Source organism: Hyperolius riggenbachi, chromosome 7 (assembly GCF_040937935.1).
Source record: "Hyperolius riggenbachi isolate aHypRig1 chromosome 7, aHypRig1.pri, whole genome shotgun sequence".
Lineage (NCBI taxonomy): Eukaryota > Metazoa > Chordata > Amphibia > Anura > Hyperoliidae > Hyperolius > Hyperolius riggenbachi.
Window position 1 is genome coordinate 316,012,612 of NC_090652.1, and position 20,997 is coordinate 316,033,608.

Below are 20,997 nucleotides of genomic sequence, written 5' to 3' on the forward strand. Positions count from 1 at the left end.
AGTATTACACTATGTGGAGTTTCTTCCATTTGAGGAATATCTGTCACACATGGGGCTCGATTCACAAAGCGGTGCTAACCCAGTTAGAGACTTTAGGCATGATAACCATTGCACCACTCTGGTGAAAAGCCAGTTTAGGCGTGATAAGTTTAGGCGTGATAAGTTTAGGCATGATAAGTTTAGATAATTTTAGATCGCTTGCAAAGTCCCACACGCAAAGCAGCGCCATCAAACTTTATACGAAGTGCACCAGACTTTGCTAGCGTAAAACTTTTGATCAGCTGTGCACTGCGGTCCTAACCCAGTTGGCGCTTAAACTTATCATGCCTAAACTTATCACACCTAAACTTATGCCTAAACTGAGTTTAGGCATGATAAAGGGCTTTTCACCAGGGTGCTAACTGTTAGCACCGCTTTGTGAATCAGGCCCCTAAACTTATCATGCCTAAACTGAGTTTAGGCGTGATAAAGGGCTTTTCACCAGCGTGCTAACTGTTAGCACCGCTTTGTGAATCAGGCCCATGGAGGCAAGCATAAAAGTCATTTGAACAAGAGGATAATCCAGAGGAGGTGGGAGACGGCCCTAAGTGTCCCAAGGCGTATCTTGGCCTAGTATAGGTCCTACAATCTGGTGAGTCTGGTCCCTAGTGGTGTGGTGGTGGTGATAATAACGAACAGACCACAGACGGCAGATTGTATTCACACGACTGGAGGCCAACTATATTGGGACTTGTGTTGTTACTCCTGGCACATACATAGAGACTTTTAGGTTGTTGAAAGCGATACCTTCTTTTAAACACATGGCCACAAGATATCCTCGCACATTTTCTTCCTATGCGTACTATCAGTATGCTAACAGGAAATAATGCGTGGTTGTGTTACTTTCGTTATTACAATGACCGCAGGCATCTCACTAATGCCGGCGATTATTGACATGGGGACTTAGATCAGTGAATGGGAACTGCATTCTCATTCATCTCCCCTCTAACAATCGGCAGCGAGAACGTGCGCAGGAGCGAACACGAGAGTGAACGGGAGTACGCTGCGGCGATAGACTAGTATCTACATCCCTGGGACTTCAGATGAAGTTTCCCAGGGCGTAAATATACTGCACAGGATTCAGTAAATAGTGAGTCTCCTCTGCGCTGACCAACCACTAAAGGCTCGTGCACATGTTGCTCTGGAGGGGGCGGGACCTGATCCCTCAGAGCGGCATGGGAGTGACGTCTAGCATTGGCTGGGGTGATTGGGGAGGACAACGCTCTTGGCTGGACGGTATAAAGGGAACCAAAGGCGATAAAAGAGGACGTAGGGGCGGGCAGATCCTGGGGGCATTTGTTGGTATCGGGAGGTCCCCTTTAATAAGGGTACCGCAGATGTCCAGCCCCTTCCAGGTAAGTATTATGGGAGAAAAAAAAAAAAAACTTTATTAGGAAATTCTAATAATAAAGAAACACAACTTGTTATTCTTTTTACATCTGAGACTATTTCCTTCTTTTCATGTAAATCCAGATTGAAGACTCTTCTCCTGGACAACACCCCCTGCAGGACTACCTCTGCTGCTCACCGCTACCTGTCGCTCTGCCACTGTGACCACCGCCGCTGTTCTCCACTGCTGCTTCTTCACTGGAGCCCCAGCAAAAGCTTCCCAGCGGGACTCCCCAATGCATCCACTAGGCCAGAGATGGCTAACCTTGGCACTGCAGCTGTGACGAAACTACAAATCCCATCATGCCTCTGCCTCCCGAGTTATGCTTAGAGCTGTCAGCATATTGCAATGCCTCGTGGGACTTGTAGTTCCACCACAGCTGGAGTGCCAAGGTTAGCTATCACTGCACTAGGCGGACCAATAAAAGTCAGGCTGAATCTCATTGGTCCGCCTAGTGGATGCATTGGGGAGACCTGGCAGGTGCTATGATGATGCTTTTGCTGGAGATCCAGTGGAGAAGAATCAGAGGAGGACAGTGGTGGGTACAGCGGGTCCGGCATGAAAAAACAAAACTCACATTTCAGCTTGGGCCCTAAACCGTGTTAAAGAGACACTGAAGCGGAAAAAAAAATGATGATATAATGAGTTGGTTGTGTAGTACGGATAATTTCTAGAACATTAGTAGCAAAGAAAATAGTCTCATTTTTATTTTCAGTTATATAGTGTTTTTTATAACATTGCATCATTCTCTAATATTTGCAGTTTACACACTACTCCGCATTCTAAATTATTTTACAGAGCAGGCCAGTGAACTTTTTAACTGTCCTCTGCAGGAAAAAAAACAAAAAACAATACAATGACTGACAGCTGAGGTAACAAGCTTCAGAAGACAGAGCTCTCTGCGACTTTGAAAGTCGTGGAGCTCAGTGGCTCTTTTGCATAGATAACTGGAGTTTTTTTTAACTCTTCCTGTACTGGAAACAATTTCTTAGCTGTACTACACATACAAATCATATCATTTTTCTTTTCGCTTCAGTGTCTCTTTAAAAAGAGCTGGATCTCCCTTTGCCATAATGACTTAGTTACCTCTGAACACTCTCCAGGCTTCGTCTACCTGTACTGTATGCTCACACCTGTGATTATTCTTATTCATGATCATCTCAGGGGACAGTTTAATGTAGAGCGTCCTGCAGTGTCGTTCATGATGGATTCACTGACAATCAATCCCTGCTGTAATGCTGATGTAGATTGCACATCAGGGCGCCCCCTGTTTGTCCGCACCTCGCGTCTCTCCATAGAGTGGAGAATCGACAGATAATTCAGCACTGTGCCTGAACGATCACCCGTAACGATCACTATCACTTGGTGTGTAACTTTATAGTTCTCCACACTGGGGGAATGGCCTCACCAGTAATTTGCACAGCGCTTCTATATATTCAATCTGTCACTCTCCACTTGCATCTTTCCATCCTCACTCAAAAAGGCTGTTGTGACACCACTACATAAAAAAGCATCTCTAGATCCCACTGAACTCGTCAACTACCGCCCAGTGTCACTTCTCCCATTTGCATCCAAATTACTGGAAAGCCATATACATTACAAAGCTCTCCCCTGTACATCTCCTCACTAGTTTCCAGATACCAACCCAACCACAATCTCAGATCTACACATGACCTCCTTTTATCTTCCCCTAGAATCACCTCATAGCATTCTCGTATACAAGATGTCTCATGTGCTTCACCCCTCCTCTGGAATCCCCTTCCACATCACATCCGTCACTCTCCAACCTTTGATATCTTTAAATGTGCCCTCAAAACTCCCCTTTTTCGTCAAGCATACGCTCTACCTTAGGCCATTCTCCTTTTAACCTCTGGCCAAGTTGTACTCCTACTAGATAAATGAAAACAAACTGCCTCTAGGTATGTATATTGCACACTACCCCACCTCTTGTCCCCCCCTATTCCTTTAGAGTGTAACCTCGCAAGGGCAGAGTTCTCTCACCCTTTTGTGCCTTGGAAGTTGTTACACATTTATGCAGATTAATTTTGTCACTGTAATTACCAATCCTGTATTTTGTATCAATTCTGCATTTTGTACCAACTCTGTATTTTGTATATTGGTGTATATCATTGTCTGCATTATGTACCCCATGTTGCTTTCTTACTTTGTACAACGCCACGGAATAGGTTGGCACTTTACAAATCAATAATAATAATAATCATATACCCACAATGGGCATCCAGAGCTGTGTGTACAGCAGAAATGTTCGCTGAGGAAGTTTGAAGTTTTTATTTTGCTGCCCATAAAATCCATAAAGTGTCTGAACATTGAATAACTCCGGGAGGTTCGCCCGCTGTGGACTGAGGAGCAGCGGAGAGGTATTTTCCATCACCTGCGAATGCCGGGGGAGGGGGGGCGGACCCCCGGGCTCCCGGATAAACATCTCCTCTATATATATGATGCTGTTTGACAGGCGCTCTGTCTATGGAAAAATGGGACCCGTCGCTCTCTCGGAAATGTATACACACTAAAAATACTGGCAGCAATTCCCACACTATTCCACTCCCGAAATAGCCACAATCCCGCGGCACAGGTCGGCGGCACCCACAGCCAAACGCCCAGCCCAGTGCTTATCCCTGACACCCCCCCCCCCCCCCATGTACGGGTGCAACACCCCAACAGCGTACAGCGACCCCCAGCCCAGAACTCATCCCTGCCCCCCCCCCCCCCATGTACGGGCGCAACACCCCCACAGCGTACAGCGACCCCCAGCCCAGAACTCATACCTGCCCCCCCATGTACGGGCGCAACACCCCCACAGCGTACAGGAACTCCCAGCCCAGCACTCATCCCTGCCCCCCGCCCCCCCCCCCATGTACGGGCGCAACACCCCCACAGCGTACAGCAACCCCCAGCCCAGAACTCATCCCTGCCCCCCCCCCCCCCATATTTGGCCGCAACACCCCCACAGCATACAGCCACCTAAATGAAATATGCTTCCGTGCAGTCAGCAGTGCAAGCAAAGTAACCATTTGGATTGGTAGGAGAGTCAATCGATACAATCTGCAATCTCGTATAGAGATCAGGTAAGCTGCCAATTCGCATTAATGTGCGAATATGCAAATATAAAAAGATAAAAGCCCAAATCTTTGATGGAGTAGGGATAGGCCAGCTATAATAACAGTTTTGGCATTTTCTCAGATTATGCCATAACTCTATGTTCAACAAATTGTATAATAACCAACATTTTATGATGTGTGATAATGTGCTGAAATTGTGGGTGCCTAGTTTACCAGCTTGCCTGTCTAGGGGATTGATATCTCAGGCTGTGGGCCAGCTAGAGAAATCATTTACCTCTTCAAAGGTGTATCGACCTTTGCGTATTATGCTGGAATTTAGTGGCCAAGTTTTGGACCCATCGGAGAGGGGTTAATCTGCGGCCCATACACAATGCTCCCAATAGACTATTTTTACTCCTGAATTCTTGGACCGTTCCCCCACTTCCCAGTTTTATGGACTCTGGTTCTATTTTTGCCTGCCTGGGAAGTTCAGTGAGATCTGGTCCGGTGCGCCAAGATTTGAGCCTACACTGCAGCTAATTTACATAATGCTGAATGCACTGGCACCATGCTTAGTCACATGACATGCTGACATCATTAGTCACATGGCATGCAGACGTACAGACACCATCAGTCACATGACACTATCATAGGGCAGGAGTCCAGATAATGGCAGCCATGATATGTGTGTGTATCTGCCGCCATCATTCGAAAACGTCTTGACCGATTTGAACGAAACTTGGTATACAGATCCCTTACTACCTGGGATGAGATGGTCTGGGGGTCTCGCATCCCCCCTGCACACCTGGGCGGAGCTACAAACAGCCAATCAGATTTCACCCGCTCGCATCAACAGAAAAAAAAAATGTAAAAGGCTGCCATTCTCACAGCAATAAAGCCAGAGTCCCCACACTTGGCACAGTTGGTCACTTGGTGACCGAGGTGAAACATTTAGGGAAAGTGGGTGGAGCATAAAACAGCCAATCAAATTTCAGCAATTAATTTTCAATTGGAAAATGTAAACTGCTGCTATTTGTGTTTTTTGTTCCCAGCAATGGCTACACATTACAAGATATTAACATCAGATCTGTGCACTCCACTGTAAGCACTCTGCAGGGGCCCTTAGGGCCCTATTACTTGTGGGGAGCCTGTGAGCTGGCTGAGGGGCCCAAGGGAAAACTAAGCAGTAGCAGTTTTGCTATAGATTTACACACAAACCAATATGCAGCGTGTAGCAGTAAGAGAGCCCTCTCCAATCAGATTTTGACCACAGAGGGATCTATCTTTTGGCTAAATCAGATGCCCATCGATTAATGTATGGCCAACTTAATATGCCCTGGCGGTAAATGATCAATATCAGGTTGGTATCAATCGTCTCCCACATCTAAAAAGCCTGGCTCTTGTAAGGTATAAATATTACAAAGCAGTGAGATAACATGCTTCTGTACCACACCAGCCAAGAGAATAGATTTATACTTTCAGGGAGTTCAGCCCCTTCTTCAGGAACTTCTGCCACAAATGAGGGCTGCCCCCAGGCAAGTCTATAATATGAAACATCCATCAAAAAGGAATCATTTTATTCTGCTTGTCGTACAGAAATGCTACTACAGCTGGCCACACACACACACAATGTTTACCGGCAGATTCAATCTGCTGGTTATCTGACACAACAGGCCACATAGTAGTTTCCAATGATTATTAGCAAAAATGAATCGGAGTTACAATCAGACAGTAAATTCTAATCGATAGGACGTGGGGGCGGATTAATGGCCTATAGAGTTGCAGCGTATTGAACACTGCAATGCTGCAGTTCCATCAATTTTCAAGAAATCTCATTGATATAATCTGTGTGCAATGCATAGGATGGGGGGGGGGGGGGGGGAAATCGATCAGATTCAGGTCAGAGAGTGATTGAACAATTTGCCAAATTGGGCAAAAATGTATGCGTGTATGGCCACCTAAAGAACTCCCCAAATCTACCCCCTCTATATCGTCTCTCTTCTGCAGATCCCATCATCAACCACTCACTCATGCCCATGGACACACACATTTAGGATTTATCGGTCATACATACGTAGCAGTGGCAGCATGGGCTCTATGGTGCATATATAAAGATTACAAATTGTTCATTGATCATATACATCGGTCTTATTATCCACTATGAGTGGTATTTATCCTTCAACTCGGCTCAAGTCGACATTAATCCTCTTAACAGGATCATCTCACACACACTAGGTCAGACCTATCACCAATATGGGGAGATTATGTATGAATGGTGTCAGATTATTGCTCTTTACAAAACCGATTATTCATGTTGCAATTCGGGTTTGTAGTGATCTACTCATATTTATTCTGTTTTTGAGTTGAAGTATTCCAATTGCAGTATGTACCATATATGGTAATAAGATTCATTTTAAAGAGAACCCGAGGTGTGTTTAAAGAATGTTATCTGCATACAGAGGCTGGATGTGCCTATACAGCCCAGCCTCTGTTGCTATCCCAAACCCCACTAAGGTCCCTCTGCACTCTGCAATCCCTCATAAATCACAGCCGTGCTGTGAGGCTGTGTTTACATCTGTAGTGTCAGTCTCAGCTGCTCCCCCGCCTCCTGCATAGCTCCGGTCCCTGCCCCCGCCCCTTCCCTCCAATCAGCAGGGAGGGAAGGGATGCAGGCGGGGACCGGAGTTCTGCAGGAGGCGGGGAGAGCAGCAGACTGACACTATAGAGATAAACACAGCCAGCTCTGACAAGCTCTTTGCCAGCAGCGTGGCTGTGATTTATGGAGGGATTGCAGAGTGCAGGGGGACCTTAGGGGGGTTTGGGATAGCAACAGAGGCTGGGCTGTATAGGCAGATCCAGCCTCTGTATGCAGATAATATTCTTCAAACCCACCTCGGGTTCTCTTTAAAGCCATTAGCAGCTTCAATAGAGTTATTTCGTTTCAGATAAGTGCTCTGATTTTGCCTTCAGTCGGCAGAACTCGTTGTGCTGTAAATTCTTGGATCGCTTGGAGCGCTCTCTGCTAGCAGAAAATACAGAAACTGAGAGCAGAAGTCCTCTGTTATTGTCTCACACTGCCCCCTAGTGACAAGTGGCCATAAATACACATTATAGCAGTACTAATTAAAACAAAGGAAATGAAACAAATAAGAAATAAAAAAAAAAGTGCCAATATAAAACTGGCCTGGAGAACTTGGAAGGCTCTAAATAAATTGCTGCTAAAGGGTTAACAGAGTCTACAAACATGCGTCTCTATTGACACTTTATCCTATGATCTAAAATACACAAAATAAAATAATTACATTTGTGCAGCACATACTGGTCTCTGCGCTTTTCTTTTCATACAGCTATACTGTAAAAAAAAAACCCTAACCTGTCCAGAATTTACCGTATATACTCGAATACAAGTCGACCTCGTGTATAAGTCGACTCCAATATTCATCCCTCTTAAATACTACCTCTAGTAAAAAAAAAAAAAGGTTCTGAATGGCAAAACATATGTAGTCTATCCACTGTGTACAGTTAGATGAACATATAAAATTTACATCTGGTACATCATAGTGGATAGAAAGACTCACATTTATATCTGTAAGTAGCACTTCCTTATTTCTACTGAAGCTGAAGCCTTGCTAAAGCATTGTGTCTGCCTCTTCAGCCTGGTTAACCCTCCTGGCGGTCTATTAAAAACTGCCAGGGGGCAGCTCTGCCTTTTTTTGATATTTTTTTTTTAAATCATGTAGCGAGCCTAGGGCTCGCTATATGATAGCCCCCCAGCCCCTCTGATTGCCTCCGGCGATAGGCGATCAGGAAATCCCGTTCAAAGAACGGGATTTACTGGAGGGCTTTCCCCGTCGCCATGGCGACGGGGCGGGATGACGTCACCGACGTCATGGACAACGTGACGTCTAAGGGAGACCCGATCCACCCCTTAGCGCAGCCTGGCGCTGATAGGCCAGGCAGCGCAGGGGTCTAGGGGGGGGGGGGCTCTGCGGCGGCGCGGATAGCGGCGAATCGGCGCGGGGCGGCGGCGATCAATGTGCTGACACAGCTAGCAAAGTGCCTGAGAAAACCTCCTGCGCGGCTTACCCCGAACGTTAACGCCAGGAAGGTTAACTCCCCTGCCCCTCCCTCCTCTGCTCTCTGCCTGTCTGGATCAAATTACTTCTCTTTTCACAAACTGTAGTACAGAGAAAAGATAGGAAAACTGCAGCAGTCTTATGTCTGTTTGCTATAATTCTTATTTCAGATGTCTGTCTGCCTGCCTAGAGTAGATAACGTGGACATGAGGGGTGGAGTTATGGCATCAATCCCCCAGCATCCTTTGCACCTATAGTTTGGAAAGAAAAAAAAAATGCCCCGGGCCCAGTTTCACACTGGAGGCAGGGGTTTCAAGATTATATGTGGAATACGGACCCTGGAAGTGAGAAAATCACACTTTATTATGTGTGATTGTATATATCTTGGCAACTTATTAGGTTTAAAGCAAACTGTAATTTATAATGCAGGTACTCTTTAAGCTGGAATTTTTTATTGCCTCAAGTATAAGTCTACACAGCAAAGGTAATGGCTGCACTTGGGGAGCAGAAGGGGTTAATGGCAGCACTGCATACAGTATTGCAGCCATTAACCCCTCCTGTGCCTTATGTGCAGCCAATACCTCCTCCAGGCCCCCAAGTGCTGCAATTATTCACTCCCTTCCTGCAGCCCAGTATTTCCCCCCGCCCCTTTCCTTGGTAATTGTTGTGGCCAGGACTTTCTGACCTGTTCTTTCTTGGCATTTCCTTTCCTCAAAAGTATCACTTAACACTGGGTACATTGCTGCAAATGGGAATGTCACTAACAGTACACACACATCAGTGTGCTCAGTGTTTCCAGTGGCTCGTGTATAAGTCCACCCCTATACTTTTATGAAGTGAATCAGATCTAAATTTCTAGACTTGTACTCGAGTATTTACGGTAATATTAAAGATCCTAGACGCTCATCGGTGTAGGAACTAATTAAACTAAAGCTCACCATACTTCATGGGACATATGGGCAGATTGACCATTAGACAGATCCCTCTCTTATCCAATCTGATCTGAGAAGGATCGATTGCCGGAAGCAGGACATTTGGGACAATGTGGGTGAACCATCGACGCAAACGCAAATATTGGCTATTGGGTGCCCAATGCTGAAATTTGGGCGCCGGCCCATCTAATCAAAATTAAAGTTAGAACGTTTTTGTTTTTTTTTCGTCTTTTCTATTTACAATTTTTTTTTATAGTTTTTAAAAATGATCTGTTTAATAAGCCATACGTGTCTGTCAGTGCATTTTAGCGTTCTTCCATTACGCTCAGGTGTTAGCCAGTGGGCGGGTCGTTTAGTCGTGACCATGAGAAACCCAAAGCAGGAGGAATAAATTCCAGGCTACATTTCCCAGCATCCCTACACTGCAATAGAAAAAAGGTCATATGTGATGAGGCAGAACATGTAGTTCAAAGGAAGTAGATGGTGAGCAAGAGTAAGACCACCTTTGGTGTACAGGAAACTATTCAGGCACTAGTCGCCCTAAGCTAGTCCTCTATGGATAGGTGCACGGCTGCAGGCAGGAGAGGTGTAAGCCTGTATGGATAGGTGCACAGCTGCAGGGGGGAGAGGTGTAAGCCTGTATGGAGAGGTGCACAGCTGCAGGTGGGAGAGGTGTAAGCCTGTATGGAGAGGTGCACAGCTGCAGGCGGGAGAGGTGTAAGCCTGTATGGATAGGTGCATAGCTGCAGGCAGGAGGGGTGTAAGCCTGTATGGATAGGTGCACAGCTGCAGGCAGGAGAGGTGTAAGCCTGTATGGAGAGGTGCACAGCTGCAGGCGGGAGAGGTGTAAGCCTGTATGGATAGGTGCTCAGCTGCAGGCAGGAGAGGTGTAAGCCTGTATGGATAGGAGCACAGCTGCAGGTGGGAGAGGTGTAAGCCTGTATGGAGAGGTGCACAGCTGCAGGCGGGAGAGGTGTAAGCCTGTATGGATAGGTGCTCAGCTGCAGGCAGGAGAGGTGTAAGCCTGTATGAAGAGGTGCACAGTTGCAGGCGGGAGAGGTGTAAGCCTGTATGGAGAGGTGCACAGCTGCAGGCAGGAGAGGTGTAAGCCTGTATGGATAGGTGCACAGCTGCAGGTGGGAGAGGTGTAAGCCTGTATGGAGAGGTGCACAGCTGCAGGTGGGAGAGGTGTAAGCCTGTATGGATAGGTGCATAGCTGCAGGCAGGAGGGGTGTAAGCCTGTATGGATAGGTGCACAGCTGCAGGCAGGAGAGGTGTAAGCCTGTATGGAGAGGTGCACAGCTGCAGGCGGGAGAGGTGTAAGCCTGTATGGATAGGTGCTCAGCTGCAGGCAGGAGAGGTGTAAGCCTGTATGAAGAGGTGCACAGTTGCAGGCGGGAGAGGTGTAAGCCTGTATGGAGAGGTGCACAGCTGCAGGCGGGAGAGGTGTAAGCCTGTATGGAGAGGTGCACGGCTGCAGGCAGGAGAGGTGTAAGCCTGTATGGATAGGTGCTCAGCTGCAGGCAGGAGAGGTGTAAGCCTGTATGGAGAGGTGCACAGCTGCAGGCAGGAGAGGTGTAAGCCTGTATGGAGAGGTGCACAGCTGCAGGCAAAAGGGGTGTAAGCCTGTATGGATAGGTGCACAGCTGCAGGTAGGAGGGGTGTAAGCCTGTATGGCTAGGTGCACAGTTGCAGGCGGGAAAGGTGTAAGCCTGTATGGATAGGTGCACAGCTGCAGGGGGGAGAGGTGTAAGCCTGTATGGAGAGGTGCACAGCTGCAGGCAGGAGAGGTGTAAGCCTGTATGGAGAGGTGCACAGCTGCAGGCAGGAGGGGTGTAAGTCTGTATGGAGAGGAGCACAGCTGCAGGTGGGAGAGGTGTAAGCCTGTATGGAGAGGTGCACAGCTGCAGGCGGGAGAGGTGTAAGCCTGTATGGATAGGTGCATAGCTGCAGGCAGGAGGGGAGTAAGCCTGTATGGATAGGTGCACAGCTGCAGGCAGGAGAGGTGTAAGCCTGTATGGAGAGGTGCACAGCTGCAGGCGGGAGAGGTGTAAGCCTGTATGGATAGGTGCACAGCTGCAGGCAGGAGAGGTGTAAGCCTGTATGAAGAGGTGCACAGTTGCAGGCGGGAGAGGTGTAAGCCTGTATGGAGAGGTGCACAGCTGCAGGCGGGAGAGGTGTAAGCCTGTATGGAGAGGTGCACGGCTGCAGGCAGGAGAGGTGTAAGCCTGTATGGATAGGTGCACAGCTGCAGGCGGGAGAGGTGTAAGCCTGTATGGAGAGGTGCACAGCTGCAGGCAGGAGAGGTGTAAGCCTGTATGGATAGGTGCACAGCTGCAGGCGGGAGAGGTGTAAGCCTGTATGGAGAGGTGCACGGCTGCAGGCAGGAGAGGTGTAAGCCTGTATGGATAGGTGCACAGCTGCAGGGAGGAGAGGTGTAAGCCTGTATGGAAAGGTACACAGCTGCAGGCAGGAGAGGTGTAAGCCTGTATGGAGAGGTGCTCAGCTGCAGGGGGGAGAGGTGTAAGCCTGTATGGAGAGGTGCACAGCTGCAGGCAGGAGAGGTGTAAGCCTGTATGAAGAGGTGCACAGTTGCAGGCGGGAGAGGTGTAAGCCTGTATGGAGAGGTGCACAGCTGCAGGCGGGAGAGGTGTAAGCCTGTATGGAGAGGTGCACGGCTGCAGGCAGGAGAGGTGTAAGCCTGTATGGATAGGTGCACAGCTGCAGGCGGGAGAGGTGTAAGCCTGTATGGAGAGGTGCACAGCTGCAGGCAGGAGAGGTGTAAGCCTGTATGGATAGGTGCACAGCTGCAGGCGGGAGAGGTGTAAGCCTGTATGGAGAGGTGCACGGCTGCAGGCAGGAGAGGTGTAAGCCTGTATGGATAGGTGCACAGCTGCAGGGAGGAGAGGTGTAAGCCTGTATGGAAAGGTACACAGCTGCAGGCAGGAGAGGTGTAAGCCTGTATGGAGAGGTGCTCAGCTGCAGGGGGGAGAGGTGTAAGCCTGTATGGAGAGGTGCACAGCTGCAGGGGGGAGAGGAGTAAGCCTGTATGGAGAGGAGCACAGGTGCAGGCAGGAGGGGTGTAAGCCTGAATGGAGAGGTGCACAGCTGCAGGCAGGAGGGGTGTAAGTCTGTATGGAGAGGAGCACAGCTGCAGGCAGGAGGGGTGTAAGTCTGTATGGAGAGGAGCACAGCTGCAGGCAGGAGGGGTGTAAGCCTGTATGGATAGGTGCACAGCTGCAGGCAGGAGGGGTGTAAGCCTGTATGGAGAGGTGCACGGCTGCAGGCAGGAGAGGTGTAAGCCTGTATGGAGAGGTGCACAGCTGCAGGAGGGAGAGATGTAAGCCTGTATGGATAGGTGCACAGCTGCAGGGGGGAGAGGTGTAAGCCTGTATGGAGAGGAGCACAGGTGCAGGCAGGAGGGGTGTAAGCCTGTATGGATAGGTGCAGCAGAGGTGTAACAGCTGCAGGAAAGCAATGTCTCAAAGTGGATTTTTAAACTTTAAAAATTCTGTACAAAAAAGTACCAGTTATAATTCACATTTGTAAATAACTAGAAATATTTGAAAACAATCTTATGCAAAACTCTTGGGTTTGGTTGCACCTTCAACTGATAAATGGCAAGATCTGATTGGTCTCGCTGCCCTAGTTTACTTGAGAAATATGGGATTCTGCACGGTTATCTGGTGATAACAGATAGCAGACAATCAGTTAAAGGAAACCGGAGACTGAAAGGGATATGGAGGCTGCCATATTTATGTCCTGTTAAACAATGCCATTGCCCGGCTGTCCTGTTGATCCTCTGCCTCTAATACTTTTAGCCATAGCCCCTGAACAAGCATGCAGCAGATCAGGTGCTCTGACTGAAGTGTGACTGGATTAGCTGCATGCTTGTTGCAGGTGTGCGAACAGACACTACTGCAGCCAAAGAGATCAGCAGGACTGCCAGGCAACCTATATTATAATGCAGGTACATATATATATAAAAGGGATTAGAAAAGATTTCAGGTTCCCTTCAAGTTTACCATCAGTCTAAGGACTGTCGGCGGTCACAATAAGTGCTTTTCGATTAGCAGCATTTTTGGCCCATTCGCGTTTGAAGAAATGCAGGCTGAAATCTCATTCCGTCAAAACGCTCAGAAGATGCTGACAAAAATCGTGGTTTGTGTAACAAATCGCAATCGCTGTTTAGGATTGCATTTTGCAATTCTTAGTGGGCCTGAGACCCAAAACGTGTGTTATTTTTGTACACACACAATTAATGGCCTCAGTTCACTAAGCTTTATCAAACACTTTATCAAACGTTTGATCATTTACCTCATGGGTAAAATCTAATTTTGAATTCACTAAGGTGTTCTATATTTATCATACGTTTCATCAATAAAACGTTCAATACTGTAAATCTATAACACCTTAGTGAATTTAAAATTAGATTTTACCCATGAGGTAAATGATCAAACGTTTGATAAAGTGTTTGAGGGTTGAGGCCTGTTCTATTTCGGGCAATCAATTAACCACCACCTTCAAAAAATATTCCCCTTGGTTGTCCTGATCTTTTAGAATGGACATTTCTGAATGATGACTTTCCGCCGGTCGCGTTGGCTGCGTTTCGGAGCGGGCCGCTCTTCCTCCTGGGCACACGTTGGAGCCCTCCATGGTAATGTATTAGTTGGTGAGGAAAGTGCTGTTTAGTCTTGGACAGAAGCACGGGTGGAATCCTTGGCACAGGCCTCAGGAAGCTGAACCTGCATCGAGCTCTCCCAGGCTGATCTCTTTACCATGTATGGTGCTCCCAGATGATTGGGAAAACCGAGAACCATCCATCTTCTCCCCACCGAGAGAATTAACTCCTCCACAGCTCCCCTTCGCAGGTACACAGTATGTGTGTGACACGATATATCTGCCATGTCAGGAGGAACCTGCACATCATCACCGAGGGGGAAGGAATGTGTCACAGGGACCCAGCTCTGACGGATGGTCCTTCTACGAGCAGCCAAGCCTCAGACCCTCACAGAGAAGACTGTATTTTTAGCCAGTCACGCTTGGAGATACCATCTACAGATACCATCTCCCGACTATTTATGCTTCTATTTTTCCATTTTTACTCTCTTACTGTCCCGTACAGGATGGGCTGTTATACAGCTTTGTAGACTAGTAATGAGGTCCTGCCAACGATGGCTAATAAGATAGTCCTTCTGGCTTGAGTAGAAATTAAGAACAAGTTACGGTATACGAAGTTTGGAAGTGGACTGGTGAGAATTAACAGCAAGACATGAATTTGATTAGCCTAGTTCCGAACTGCCGACGAATTGCCTTAAATTTTGACGCAAGCTGGATCTATTTGAATCTTATTGACCATCTCTGGTCCTGGGGTAGATGTTCTTCAGGGATTAGGTCAAAGGTCCCAGTTGTCTCGGACACCTTTTAGCATGAAAATATTTGGGCCAAAGTCACCCCTCTGGGTTGGGCCAAGAAGAATTGATCAGCTCAAGACACATGATTGTTTGATTGTCAAGATGTTTGATGCTTGAGAGGAAAGTTGTGGTATATATGGACAAGGCAGTAAGGAGAGCAGGTGTAACTTTACCAATCAAGATCAGCACATGGTGTTTTGTCGCCAGTCATTTTTCACAGGGTGAGGCGAATGACAGCTCACCCTGCTGCGGCACAAAGTCCGGGCGGCGGTAATTACTAATCCCCCTCCAGCTCAGAGGGAGGAGTAATTGGGAGTCAGGCACCTGAATGACACTGCTACACGGACATCCTATACAATAAAACCTGTGTCTCTGCGTCCTCCTGTGTCCATGCTTTTGCCCTACCACGCATGTTGGGACAGCAGGACGGGACCAGGGGAGCAGGCGTGTGGTCGCAGGTACGCGGCGGTGCGCACACATGCGTGCTGACCTGCGGGCGATGCGGCAGGAAGAGGGGTTGTGAGGTCAGAGGCCTAGCGCCTGTTATTGTAACAGGCCTTAGTCTAGTAGACATAATAACATATCTATGGCGGTGCCCAGGTCAGACTCGTGCCGAAATGACCGGCTTCGAGATTTCTCTCCTTTGTAATCTGGAAAAACATATGGGCAGCGTGAGGAAAGAATTATGGACAGATCAGGGCAGTTGAAGGTTGCTCATTCTCTGGTCTTCTCAGTAACTTACAGTTGTGGTAGTTGAACAATAATAAAGCGTTGCCTAAAAAAATGTGATTGATGGTGCTGGAGAAAGTTGCATAAAATTTCCCAAAGATGAAGAAAATCTAATCAGGTGGAACACCGGTACAGAAGTCCAGATTTCTCTCCAGGAGGACTTAGGGTACGTTTCCACTTGTGCGGCGCGATTTGCTCGCGGAAAACGCGTCAACGAATCCGCATACAGTTGCGGATTCGTTGACGTTTTCATGCGGATTTTCACGCGGAATCGTTCGCGATTTTAACCATGTCAATGCCGGCAAGCATTGACATGGGTTTTTTAACGAAATCGCGTGCGGAAACGCCGAGAAAACCGCAAGACTCAAGTGCTTGCGGTTTTCCTATTTAGTTACATGACCGACGATTTGCGTGTGGGTGTGCGGCGTGCAAATTCTGACAGCTCTGCTGTGCAGATTTTTTCTGCAGAGCGAGCCGCACAGAATTCCTGACAAGTGGAAACGGTGCCATCCACTTGTATTGGTTGAGCGAATCTGCATGCAGGAAACGCATGCAGATTCACTCTAGTGGAAACGAGCCCTCAATGTGAAAATTAATAAATAGAAACTTGCAGCGGTGCAATCCTGAACAGTGTCGGACTGGGAGGTGGAAAAACTGAGGAAATCCACCTGCTGGCCAAGCAGCAGTAACCCTGTGTTATCACTCCCAATAGAAACCTGCAGCATGTCCTCACTGTGAGGAAATCCACCTGCTGGCCAAGCAGCAGTAACCCTGTGTTATCACTCCCAATAGAAACCTGCAGCAAGTCTTCACTGTGAGCAGCAACACCTGATTACTGCTGCTTGGCCAGCAAGTGGATTCCCTCAGCTTTCCCACCTCCCAGTCCGACACTGATCCTGAACTAGCAGTCACAGGAGATGGAGTCAGTCCCTAGAATCTGTAAGCAAGAAAATTCAATAGGAAGTTCTACCAGAGCGATTACCAAAGCATTTGTTCCACAAAGATCAAGCAACCACCTGATTTACAAACAACCAGTTCCACCAGAGAAAGTATTCCACAATAGCCAGAGCTCACAGTGCAGTCACTTATCAGTCTTAGCATTTTAATTGATATTCAATTAATTAATGAACAAATTCTTATCCTGTAAGTAATCCAGCAGCTACATTGTGGTCAATTGCAGACTATTCTCTCCACTACAATTAGTAGCGTCTTACTGACTGACTATCTCTAGTGATGGATGCCAGGCTAGCAGAAGACTGAGTGATAGAAAAAAGCAGGGGCGTCGCTAGCCCCAGAGACCAGTGGCACGTGCCCCGGATCTATTCTGGGGTGTCCCGGATGTCCCCCAGATAGAGTCAGAGCTGTGGAGTCTCTACAGGAGCATGCTGGGAGCTATGGGGCCTCAACAGCGGACATGTTGGGATCTGTGGTGGTGCATCAATGGGGGGTACGCTGGGTGTTGTGGTGCCTCTATGAGGGCATGCTGGGTGCTGTGGTGCTTTTATGGAGGCATTCAAGGAGCTGTGGTGCTTGGATGGGAGGCCTTTAGAAAGCAAAAAGCCAGATCAGCCAGAACAAAAGCCAGTTATTTGTTTTTGTTTTTTGTATTAATGGAGAGGGGGCTTCAACCAACATTTTGCTGGGCAGGCCTACTTAGTATGCTGTTAAGTTTATGTAAATGTGGCTCCACCCATGACCACACCCACATTCTGGTGTGTGGCCACACCCATTTTTGTATGGAGCACCAAAAAGTGCCCCAGATCTCTTAGGATCCTACCAATGCCCCTGGAAAAAAAGTAACCATTTTTACCCATCTGGCTACAGACTGGGGAATGATCACGTTTGTAGGATTAGCCATTATTGACCAGCGTATGGCTTTATTATGGCTCATCAATTCCTCAAAAGCCACAGATTATCTTTATAACCTACACGCAACAGGAACTAAACGTAGATTGTGATATTTCATCTGTCTCTCTCTCTGCTCACCCACCCATAGTGACCATCGATGTAGAAAACACCCCGTTAACCTCAACTTCTAAAGCTCGCAGTATGGGGGTAATGCTACGTACACACATGCGACAACGATCGTTCGTTGAGAACGACGAACAAACTTTTAATTGATAAAAGAACGACGTAAGTAAAGTTAGTTTTAAAAGGTGTGTAACGATCTGATCGTGAGAACGAACGTTACATCACGTAAAGCAACTATTGCGCCTGCGCATAAAAATGAGAAGTTTCACGGAGAAATTGTAAAATGCGCATGTCAAGCCTAGTACGAACGACCGTTTCCAACGATGTACTACTTTTGCAAACGATCGTCGTTGGTTAAAATCCGCCGAGACAGAACTTTCTTTTGTAGCGATTTGGCTCGTTCGTCGTTTGCCTTAATAGTCGGTGGTTCGTTTTTTTGCAACGATCGTCGTTGGTAAAGATCGGGGAACGATCGTTACAAACGACTATAGTCGCATGTGTGTACGCACCTTAAGTCTTGTCTCTGATCTCTCATTTACACCACATATTATCACATTAACTACCGCACCTCCTGCAACTTCCATCTCAATAATTCCCAGAATTCATCCCTTCCTTACACAGGAGGCTGCTAATGCTTGTACATGCTCTAATCATTTACCCTCTAGACTACTCCTACCTTGTGGCCTACAAAAAAAAAAAAACAGTGGTACCTCTCCAGTCCTTACTGAACTCAGCTGCCCATCTCATCCACCTCTCCTGCTCCTCTGATCCCGCCCCTCTCATCCACCTCTCCTGCTCCTCTGATCCCGCCCCTCTCATCCACCCCTCCTGCTCCTCTGATCCCGCCCCTCTCATCCACCTCTCCTCCCGCTCCTCTGATCCCGCCCCTCTCTGCCATTCTCTCCATTGGCTGCCAATTACCCAAAGGATCCCGCTCAAACTGCTAACCTTATAACACAAAGCTCTACATATGCTTGATAGCTCCTTACATTTCCTCTAACGTCCAGATACCATCCAGCCTAGAACCTTTGCTCCTCCCAGGAGACCCTCTTGTCCTCTGGCTTGGTCGCCTCCTCACACTCCCGTATCCATGACTTCTCACAAATGCAGTGTTCTCCGCAGGCTTTTAGCCGGGGGCTCCACCCGGCTAGTTTTGGTGAGCACTCGGCTGTCATTGGATTATCTCCTCCTCCTATGCTGTAAGTAGAGTTGTGCCAACCCTGCATTCCGCCGGCACGCCCCACCCAGCCACTTTTTCATGCCACCGAGCTGGAAAAAAATTCTGGGGAGAACACTGCAAATGGCACCTCTCCTTTGAAACCTTCAAACGTTCTCTCAAACACACCTGTTCAGACAAGCCTACAACTGGTTCACTGCCTCATCCGCTAACCCTTATCCGTGTCCCCTCCCCAGCTTCTCTGCCCCACTACCCTCTAGATTGTAAACTCATAAGGCCAGGCCCCTCCCCACCACCCTCTAGATTGTTTGTAAGCTCGCAAGGCCAAGCTCCTCCCCCAAATGTCTCCACCCCACTACCCTCTAGGTCAGTGTTTCTCAACCCTGTCCTCATGACTCCCCAGCAGTGCATGTTTTGCAGGCAGCCTCCCCAATGCACAGGTGGGGTAATTAGTGTCTCAGCCACCTATCTGAGACACTCATTTCTCCCACCTGTGCATTGGGGAGGCTGCCTGCAAAACATGCACTGCTGGGGAGTCATGAGGACCGGTTTGAGAAACCCTGACCTAGATTGTAAGCTCACAAGGCCAGGCCCCTCCCATAATGTCTCCACTCTACCACCTCTAGATTGTAAGTACAAACTAATAACAATACACTTCCCAAACCAACTTGCTCCTCTGGTAGTCAGCCTTCTGCAGCAGACAACCTCCTCTCAGGACTCCATTATGTTCTCAGCCCTCTGAATTACACCAGTACTGGGTATTAAAGAGACACTTAAAGAGAATCTGTATTGTTAAAATCGCACAAAAGTAAACATACCAGTGCGTTAGGGGACATCTCCTATTACCCTCTGTCACAATTTCGCCGCTCCTCGACGCATTAAAAGTGGTTAAAAACAGTTTTAAAAAGTTTGTTTATAAACAAACAAAATGGCCACCAAAACAGGAAGTAGGTTGATGTACAGTATGTCCACACATAGAAAATACATCCATACACAAGCAGGCTGTATACACCCTTCCTTTTTAATCTCAAGAGATCACTTGTGTGTTTCTTTCCCCCTGCAGCTATCTTCCACTGAAGTGTCAGGCTGTTTCTTCCTGCAGAGTGCAGACAGCTCTGCCTGTATGTAATTCCTCAGTATGTGAAAGCCCAGCCAGCTCAGAGGAGGATTTATTCAGCTTGTAAAAGATAATAGAGCAGAGAGAAGCTGCACTAATCTAAATAACACACAGGCAGTGTGCAGAGAGGGGCCTGGAGGGGGGAGATGCATCACAGAACCACAACACTGAAGAACTTGGCAGCCTTCCAGACACAGGCTGACAAGTCTGACAAGATAAAGATAAGTTGATTTATTACAGAGATGGTGATAGTAGAACGTGCTGCAGTAAGCCAGAGGACATTAGAATAGATTTTGGAACTTGTAGGATGGAAAAAAAACGGATGAAATTTTTGTTACGGAGTCTCTTTAAGCGAAAAAAAAAATGATGATATTATGATTTGTATGTGTAGCACAGCTAAGAAAAAAAACATTAAGATCAGATACATCAGTGTAATTGTTTCCAGTACAGGAAGAGTTGAGAAACTCCAGTTGTTATCTCTATGCAAACAAGCCATTAAGCTCTCAGACTAAGTTAGTCGTGGAGAGGGCTGTTATCTGACTTTTATTATCTCAACTGTTCCTGCACTATTTACTTTTCCTCTGCTAGAGGAGAGGTGATTACTTCACAGACTGCTCTGAAAGACTCATTTTGAATGCTGAGTGTTGTGTAATCTGCACATATTATAGAATGCTGCAATGTTAGAAAAAACACTATATACCTGAAAATAAAAGTATGAGAATATTTTCTTTGCTGCTAATCTTCTAGTAATTATTCATAGTACACAACCAATTCACTATATCATATTTTTTTTTTCGCTTCAGTGTCTCTTTAAGCGCCACCATAGGCCATAAAGTGAATTACAGCTATAGCAGCGTCCAGTGACTAATTTGAGTGCTGGCGATTGCCAGAGCTCAAATCAGAAAAAAACCCGAGGTCAATCGGCCGCCGGGGCCCGAATTGCACGTCCGGCTCCTACCCCCCTCCATCCCCTACCCCCAGAGTTGCGACATCTTAGAGAAGTAATAGTATTAACGTCACCTAGGAGTTTCAGCAGGTGCAGGGTGAGCCATCTCATCCAAAATGTGGCCACGGCGAATTTAAATGTACACGG

The 20,997-nt window shown here is 47.4% G+C and overlaps 1 protein-coding gene across 4 annotated transcripts in view; it reads right to left on the reverse strand.

Moving 5' to 3' along the window:
• Positions 1-20,997, reverse strand: part of MYLK (myosin light chain kinase) — a 281,451-nt gene that overhangs the window by 142,199 nt on the left and 118,255 nt on the right. The gene's annotated exons all lie outside the window — the stretch shown is intronic.